General features: G+C 42.6%; 1 protein-coding gene across 4 annotated transcripts in view; it reads right to left on the bottom strand.

Moving 5' to 3' along the window:
- PLCE1 (phospholipase C epsilon 1) overlaps positions 1-7,300 on the bottom strand; it is a 148,118-nt gene extending 140,818 nt beyond the window's left edge. For all 4 annotated transcript variants that reach the window (XM_017803875.1, XM_017803877.1, XM_017803878.1 and 1 more), the window contains exon 1: positions 7,198-7,300. The gene's annotated coding sequence lies outside the window, so the exon portion shown is untranslated. The remainder of the gene's footprint in view (positions 1-7,197) is intronic.
- Between the last annotated feature and the right edge of the window lie 1,492 nt (positions 7,301-8,792).

The following is an 8,792-nucleotide window of genomic DNA, read 5'->3' as shown; positions in this document are numbered from 1 at the left end:
TCCACTGCGCAGGCTCGAAGGGTTAATGACCTTTCCCAAATCTTCGCTCGCGAAGACTGGCCATTATTAGTCGTACTACTATGTAATTACTCATAATCTCAGCTCTAAAAACACATCCTTTAGTTACAAAAACAAGATGAAAATGGGAACAATTAAGGTTTAAGAATTTTAAGAGAAAAAGGAAGGTTCCACATTTATTAATTTTAAGCCATACCAATCATAGAAGGGGAAGGATAATATGGATTTGGTACTTGATGCTCTGAACAGTTGGTGCTGACAACACAGTTTTCATAATAAAATCAGTTGTTGGCATGCCCCATGGATCTGAATGACTAGAAAAAAACAGTGAAAATACATTTTGGTTGTAAATATTATCCACTTATTAATACAACATATTACCTATTCTTTTTTTCCAATTCTACAAAAGATAATCTAAAGTTTTAGTATTTCCTTATCTTGGTAAAGTAGAAGGACCATTTACAACCCAAAATGTTGCTGATTTCCAAGTTATTCCTATTCCTTTATACAAATGAATCTACAAAATTTTAAACAAGGGTTCGTATTTTCCCTGATCTCAAGTAATTTTATCTCTTATAATAAAGAAATAAGAAGTTTTAAGACGGAGTTCCAGAATTTGCTTCACATAATCACAGCAAGTAAGACATTCTTCCAAAAAGTGTTCATAATTGAGTGACAGAGGAATCTAGGTAAAACATTTGCCATAGCTCAGAATTTGCTGGAACGAGAAAAAATGTCTGCTGACCACTAAGAACCAAAAAAAGGCATTGAATAATTCAAGAGACTCATAAAACCCCTCTTGCTCGTTGGTCTAAACTAACATTCTAAAAGCATATTCTTTCCTTATAGCAACTCCAAAATATTTCCATGACTATATATATAAACAAATTTAATCTGTGCAAATAGATCGGCAGTTGACAATATCTGCTTAACATAAACAAGAAAGGACAGTAATAACATTATATTTTTTCTCTACAGCAAAAGTGGCTGCTAAAGCTAGATTTTTAATAATCACAACATTCTTATACCAGGGTACTATATATATACTTAACTTCTATTTTATTTCAGAAAAGCTAGATGAGAATGGAAACAACTGAACACTGCATTTTGGGATTCAACTGTATTTTCAAATAAGTTTAAACTCTAGATCTTCATCTACAATTGTTTTCTGGTTAAGTATCAAGAAGGCTAGTTGGGCTTAGTTAAAAAAACCACATTCCTCTTCAACTTATTAAAAAAACCCCAAATAATTAAAAAATAAGTAAACAATTCTGTTTCATGCTGCAACCATGTAGTGGAATCTTGCTATTACAGTCTCCGAAATCTGTTTTAATTAGGGGGCTAAAAGGCGTAAGTATCACAATGAAAACAACAGTACCCAATGTCACATGGGTTTGGGCTAAGCTAATATAATTTCATGAGGTTCTGAAACAGTGATAGTTATCTTCTAAATTTTTGTACGAAAATAAAAGTTAAAAAAGTTATAATTGTACTTAAATTTTTAAATTACCCAGACTAATGATATTAGGAATGCTGCTAAATGGGATTGTCACGGAGGTTTAGTAAATGACACACATGTGAAATCATCCATTTTTATAACGTTTCTCCATATTTCATTTCTATGTCTACTGAGTGAAAACCACCACTGAAGTGGAAGTTCTTGCTTATACTTTGCTGAATTAAAGCACAGAATAAGAGCAGATGTATATTCAAATTTATTATAACAGCGACATTTTGAGTGGTTATTAAGACAAAAATATTGTCAACATAAGCAGGTGTCCAACTGATTTTATTGTTTCTATTTTTGTTGTCTATTCCATCAATTGACTATTAAGAAAAGCAAAAACAAAACAAACAAGAAGGTGCAACCACAACAAAACAAAGGTAATTATGCAAGATGCACCCCTTTCTGTATGTCCACTTTGTTCTTTTGGGGGAAAAAATGCAAACAACAGACTATTCATGCTACACTGAAAAACTTCAAGAGCTCTGAAGGAGCCATATTAAGAAATATTCTTCATCTAAAAAATGCAAGAAGTACTGCAATAATGCAGAAGTACCATAAAACAAAAGACTTCAAGAAGTATTATCTGCCTGGTACTGTTTGACACCTTTGCCACTCAATATGTTATGGGAAAGCAGCCTACAGTGTAGCTGAAGAGCAAACGTAAATTACAGAACCAAACGGGGAGGCAGCCTGTTGTCAGCCTCTCCTGCAAGCAGAAATCTAGGGGGTTCCAGCCTTGCATAGATATTCCTCTACATTTACTGCTCCTCATAAGCTTGTTGAACTAAAACACGTGCACATTGATCAGAAACTTAGAGCTTTCACAAGAAATACCTGCAGATTATTTTCCCACAGCTTTCAGCAGAAACAATGCATGTACTCAGAGAGAACATCTGATATGCTCGAAAGTCACCAAAAGTTTGCTTTTTCTAGAAAAAGTTAGAAAAACACTAACCAATTATTAGAAATCTCTGCCCACCAATGCAAGTATCTGATTATAAATGCATTTTACCATACTTGTCCAGACTTAACAATAACTAATTGGTTGAAAATCTATCTCTGAAAAATGTCAGAGTATGAAAATTAACTAAAATTAGAACAGAAGCAGAATACCATCTTCAAAACACAGTTCAGCCTGGCTACTAAAACACTGAGTTTTCTTTTTCCCTTTCAATCTGGTACATAGCTGAAATCCAAAACAATTGTAGCAACCCTGAAGGAACTAAAAAGGAGGCATTCATGCCAAGAAAGTTCCTCAAGAAGAAATCTACAGGTTGTTCTTTGATGTGAACTGTTGGTAGTGCACAAAGCAGTAGCTGCTCTGCTATGACCCCTTTTTATCTTGCTAAATTCCAAAGGGAAGCCAAGTTGGTTTTCCCTAAAACACTGATGAAAGGTATTTGTACCACTACAGAAAGAAATCAACCTAATCCAAGCAACTAAGTTTTGTATTTGGAGTAAAGGAATGCATCATGAAAATGTTTGAAAGAAGATGCAGTGTAACAAAAACCTCAAATACCAAAGATCACTGCAGCAGCATTCTTGCCGTATGCTGTAGCACAGACAGAGAAAAATACTGTGGGAGGAGAGGTCTCACATCAGAGCATTGTCTGAAAGAGCAGACAGCAAGGTCCTACTACACAAGGCAAGGTCAATGCAACTGGAGAGTCATCTGTTTAAGAAAACACACTATTATTAGATGCAAGTTATGCAGCACTTGTGCATACTGATAGAATAAAACCATTACCCCAAAAATAAATGTTTTCAAATGGTAGCTTCAAATTTGCTCTAAGCGTTTCTACTTTTTGTGTATCGTTTAAAACACTGAAGTGAGCAACATAAAGAATACTGAAAATACCCGAGCATTTAATTTTTTAATTACTTATGAAATGTTACAACTGACAAATACAATAATATATTCAATTTAATAAAGAGGCTCCACTGAAAATGTTGTAACAAATTATTAAACCTTACTTACTGATAGCACTGTAGAATAAAAAGTAGGTCAGAGTTGATAGCCTATTTAAACTACTATGATGTGCCTCAGACTACTGTGAATAAACATTACAGTAAATATACTGGCTCATAGAATACACTGCCTTGTACAAGACTCAAGCCTGCTCAATACTCTCCCGACTCAAAAGCTACACCAAATACATACCAGTTTTGGATGCAAAGAACGCAAAAGACAGCTCCACGGAGCACCTCACATAGGCCATAAGGTGTGTGTCCCTGCTGCTTTAAATTATTTACTGAAAGAGCTGGGATTACCTGCAGCACCATCATTGACACTTGATAAACTGCAGCAACGTAGTGGGCTCTGACAGAAGGATAATTCTGGTGGACAGTTGAGCTCATTCCTTCTAGCTCTTGTAGTTTACCCGTTTTCAGTAAGTGATAGCACATAAAGCTCTTGTTTGAACTTGCTGGATTATTTATGAATGACTGGGCAGTTAAGAAAAGAGTATTGTGGATGACCTACTTTAAAATCAGTGACATTAATTATGTCTTGCATAGAGATGTCAGCATGACAGAGTATATAAAACCAGAGGACCAGACTTCAATCTCACAGCAACATATTTACAAATTAACTTTGTTGTTTCAAATAAAACCAAAATTCTGTGCCTCAAAACAGAAGAAAAATTAGAGACCTCCCGATACAGGAAATTCATAGAAAAAAATGTCACCAGTTTATCCTCAGGTCTTAAACACAAGTCTCACTTCAGTAGATGAATGTTTTGCCCAAAAAAATCAGAGTGAAATATCACCAATATCTGGCAGAATCAGGACTACGGAAAACCCCACCCACAAGCAGATATATGTATAGGTTTGCCAAGACAAATAAAGCAATGTGCAGAGTAAGCTGGACTGCTCTCACATAATATGTACTCAGTCATGTAGGTCCTCAAGTACACGTGCAACAACTCTCTTCTAAATGATTAAGAAGGCTCAAGAAGGGACAGAGTTAATCTAAGGAAAAACATGGATTTCACGTTAGCATGCTAATAGCTTTCTAAAAGAAAGATGTGATGAAAAGTATTATTTACAAATGAATCAGATTTCATATTACAGGTACAGACAGCCATTAACCTGCTGTCTGCATAATCAAATGACAGTCATCGCTCAAATGAAATCATCAATGGCTGCATTGTGAACAGGCATGACAGTAAGTCTGTCCATGCTGGAGCTGTATGACTTGTTCCAGTGTTTCAGTCACTGATATTTTCAAGAAGTACACAAAATAAAAAAAGATGTAAATTATTACTAATAACACTTACCATTGTAATTTATAAAGTTTAAGAGTCATAGTCATGACCCAAAATCCATTTCATGGTAAGTGCTGTAAAAACATTAAACAAAATGACAACCCTTGTTCTGGAGTGTGGTCTTCAGTGTTTTAAAGGAAGACACTCTTCGAGAAATACTTTTGTAAACATGCATGTAAATTAAACTGATCACTAAAAAAAACTTAATTTTAACACTTTATGAAAAAAATCCCTACACAAATCATGGACTTCTAATGAAATAATAGATTAATTACTTTTTGCCTCCTTTATAACTAAAGAGTTTTTTAACTAATTCTCATTTCAAATCCAAAAACTACTGATAAATTACACCTGCTCTTCTCCAAAAAAAAAAAAATTAAAAAAGGGGGCTGGTAAGTTGAGTAAGATGTTTCCAGTGGTTGTAAATCTACAGCCTTTCATGAACAGTCACAACCATCACTTTCCAATATGTGCCTTGGATTTTGGTGCAGGTTCTAGTCACTGGTGGATCTTAACCTGAATATTTCTCTTAACTAAAACAGCCCTTTTGATACAAGAAATATTCTTTTCTATGGGTACTTAAAAATGGAGCTCAGATTTTTCCATTACATTTTTTTGGATAACCTAAATATAAAGAATTTATTTTTCTCATATTAAAAACTCCCAATTTTCAAATTATCTTATCATCTCTTTCATGAACTTGTTCTATGATCTCCAGTAAACAGAGTTTTCAGAAATTTTTTATTCTGCAGTTGGGCTTTCATGTTTCTCGATCTAAAAGTTTTACTTTGTGGGGAATTATTTTTTCCTTCTTAATGTCTTGGAACTCTGGTTTGAACACCCCACTTACACTGTACAAGATGTATCACATGAAATCTGTGTTAACTGAGAGGGTAGGAACTGCACTGCCTGGTCTGCAATCATAAAGTCTTAATAAAAAATTTCTTACCACATATGAAAACAGGAATGAACACACTACAGAATCTGAGATTAATACCTCGATATGGCAGAACAAGAATGAAATCTATTTAGATTACTAAAAAAGTAAGATTTTTAGTACTCCTCTGCCAATTTATGTAGATTGGACATGCTCTTTCAGTCTTGGGAATTTCTCCGTCAAGCACTTCCTAATACACAAAATGTTGTGTCTGTTTCTCGTTTCACTTTGTCTTACTGTCCACAGATTTGTTTAGGTGTTTTTGTAATGATCACAAACATTGGTTGTTTGCTATTGACTTTTCAGGGGATGAGATACCACAGATCAAAGATGATTATTTGTAGATGGAAACACATGCCTTCTCAAACTACATAATGGTCGCTGCTTTGCAGTGATTATTAAGTGGCTTCTTCATAATTGGCAGGTTCTCTGATCTCCTTTCAAATATACAAACGTAAAGGACTGAAATATTTAGCAAACACTTGTCATACAAACGTAGAGGATTGAAGTATTTAACAAACTTTTTGTCAAACTTTTAGCAAACTAAATACAACAGCAAGGCCAATTCTGCTTCTCACACAAACGCCTCACTATGAAACAAAACATTTTACTATTCCTTGAAGTACAGCCGATCCTTCAGGCATTTCTCTAGCACTCTTAACCCAGCTCTTAAACTTCCTCTATCAGAAGCCCAATTTGCAGTCACCTGTCTAGGCTCTCCTCTGTATCACCTGTGCTGGTGGCGTCCCAAGAGCGCGCAGCAGAATGGACAAGCATCGCACTCAGACACCTTGGTCCTGATTCTACTAACACTTCAATGAAACTACTTCTCTAAGTGTTTGCAGACTTTGAGTCATTGTAACTCAACGACACTTCACCAAGTGGGGCAAAGAGAAGTCTGGAGCTGGAAGGAATGCATTCGCACCTTCATGCCTGGGCGCCAGGGCCTGCAGCACCTGCAAGGAGCGCCTAGAGCCTGCAAGAGGAGCTTGCTGAGACCCACTGAGGGCACCCTTGTCATTTATAGCCACAGGGTCCTTCCAACACCACATCTCCGATGAGCTGCACCACTTTTGGACTACAATTTGCCAGACTTTAAGGTAAAACATTGTTTGTAGAGCCGCAGTGGAAGAGAGCATGTGGGATAAGGGCAATCATCCCATTTTGCTTTTGCGTTTGGGATTTTCTTGAACCCTCCCGGAGGAAGGGGGGAGCCCTGCAGCCGAAGGTCAGGCGAGGAGGGCGCGGGCAGCGGGTCCTGCCGGCGCTGCCGAACATGGCCGAAAGCGGAGCCCCCGCCCGCCCCCGGGCTCGGCCGCACCGGGCAGCCCTTCGCAACCCCCCGCCGGGGCCAGCGGGGCCGGAGGTGCCGGGACCCTGCCCCGCGGAGCCCTCGGAGGAGAGCCAGCCTCATTCGGGAGTCGGGGAAAGAGCCCGGGAAAGCGGGCGGGGGCGAGCAGGGGACGCACCTTTCAGCGTCCCCCTGGCATCTTCTCCTTCTTCTTCTCCTCCTCCTCCTCCTCCTCCTCGGGTCGGCCGTGACTCCAGCGGCGGCAGTGCCTCGGTGGCGGAGCGGTCTGCGGGACGGAGCCGCCCCGCCTCGCCGGGGCTCCACGGCCGCCGCTGCCCGGGGCGGCGGAGGGAGCAAGGCGCCTTCCCCGGCGGGCCAGGGGCGGGGGCTGCGGGCGCGGACCGCCCCGCCGGGCCCGGCAGGGACGGGGGGAGCCGGGGAGGGGCTGGGGGCCGCGCCGCCGGCTGAGTCAGCCGCGCTCAGAGGGCGCGGGGCCGCCCGCGAGGGTTGCCCCGGGACCGCCCCTCCTCGGCAGTGGGGAGCAGGGTTCTCCCGCCGGGCAGCTGCCCCCGGGCCGGGTCGCTGGGATCATACTCCGCACACGCGGCAGGCGGGGTGCGGCAGCTCCTCCTTGTCCTGCCCTGTGCAGCCCCGCGCTCCCACAGGCACCGCGGCGAGGCGGGCGGCTCTGCAGCCCCGCGGCAGCGCCGCCGCTCCCGTGCCTCGGGGGGTGCGCGGTCCGGGGCAGCTCCGCTCGCTCCGGGCGGCGTGTGGAGCACTCCACGTCCGGCAAGTGCGGCGGGTCACCCCGCCAGCAGCAGGGAACTGAACCGCTCCCTCCGGCTCCCAGTGCACGCCACTGCTCATAAAGGAGCAGGCGGCGCCCGCTGAGGGGGATCCTCGAAGCCTGGGAGCGCCCCAGGTCCCGTCCCGCCGCTGGGCACTCGCCAGCTGGAGCCCGCGGAAGAGCTTCCTCCTACCGCCCGCAAGCGAGCGCCGCCGGCCGAGCGCCGCAGCCCCGCGACCCCGTGCGCCTGGACGCGCTCCAGCGCCATCGCCGTGCGCGCCCCCCGAGCGGGGCCGGCGCGGGGGCGGGCCGGGCCGGGGCTGTGTCACCGCATCGGAATGTCGGCCCGCGCCCCCCGTCCCCCGCGCTGCTCATCCCCCGCAGCGTCCCGGGCGCGGAGCGGAGCGCGGGAACCGCGGCCGGGCTCGAGGAACATCATCTCCGGGGAGAGCGCGGAGCCTGGGGAAGGGGAAGGGAACGCGGCGTGGTTTCCATCGCCGGCGCGGAAAAAACGCGGTTTGGGAGAACTCAGCAGTGCATTTTTGCTTACGAGCTTTTCCATAAGGAGTACAAGAAGGAAAAGAGCCCCGTAAACTTCTAGTTTAAAGAAAGCATTCTCATTTTTTAAACTGGCGAGACTTGTCCATAGATAACACGGGTTTATTTAGGACATTTTTACGTGAAGGGCAACGATTGTCATAACAAAGGTATGTGGGGATTGTGTCCCAGTGAGGGGCTATAAAACTTACAGTTCATTCTTCATTCTCTTCCAATGCAAGGAACTCATCATACTATTTTCTATACGACCACTTGAAAGTCAGATTTATCCCTACATATTCTACTCTGTTACCTCAGCAAACACTCAGCACCTCATTGCAATAGTCTTGTGACCATAATGTATGAGTACTGATGCCCTGTAGATACTGATGATAGCAGAGAAAGTCTATTAGCACAAAGTCTGTTCAACAAATACATAAAAAAAGCCA

The sequence above is a fragment of the Lepidothrix coronata genome, unplaced genomic scaffold (genome assembly GCF_001604755.1).
Source record: "Lepidothrix coronata isolate B3197 unplaced genomic scaffold, Lepidothrix_coronata-1.0 Scaffold8, whole genome shotgun sequence".
Lineage (NCBI taxonomy): Eukaryota > Metazoa > Chordata > Aves > Passeriformes > Pipridae > Lepidothrix > Lepidothrix coronata.
This window is presented reverse-complemented; position numbering and strand designations above follow the sequence as displayed.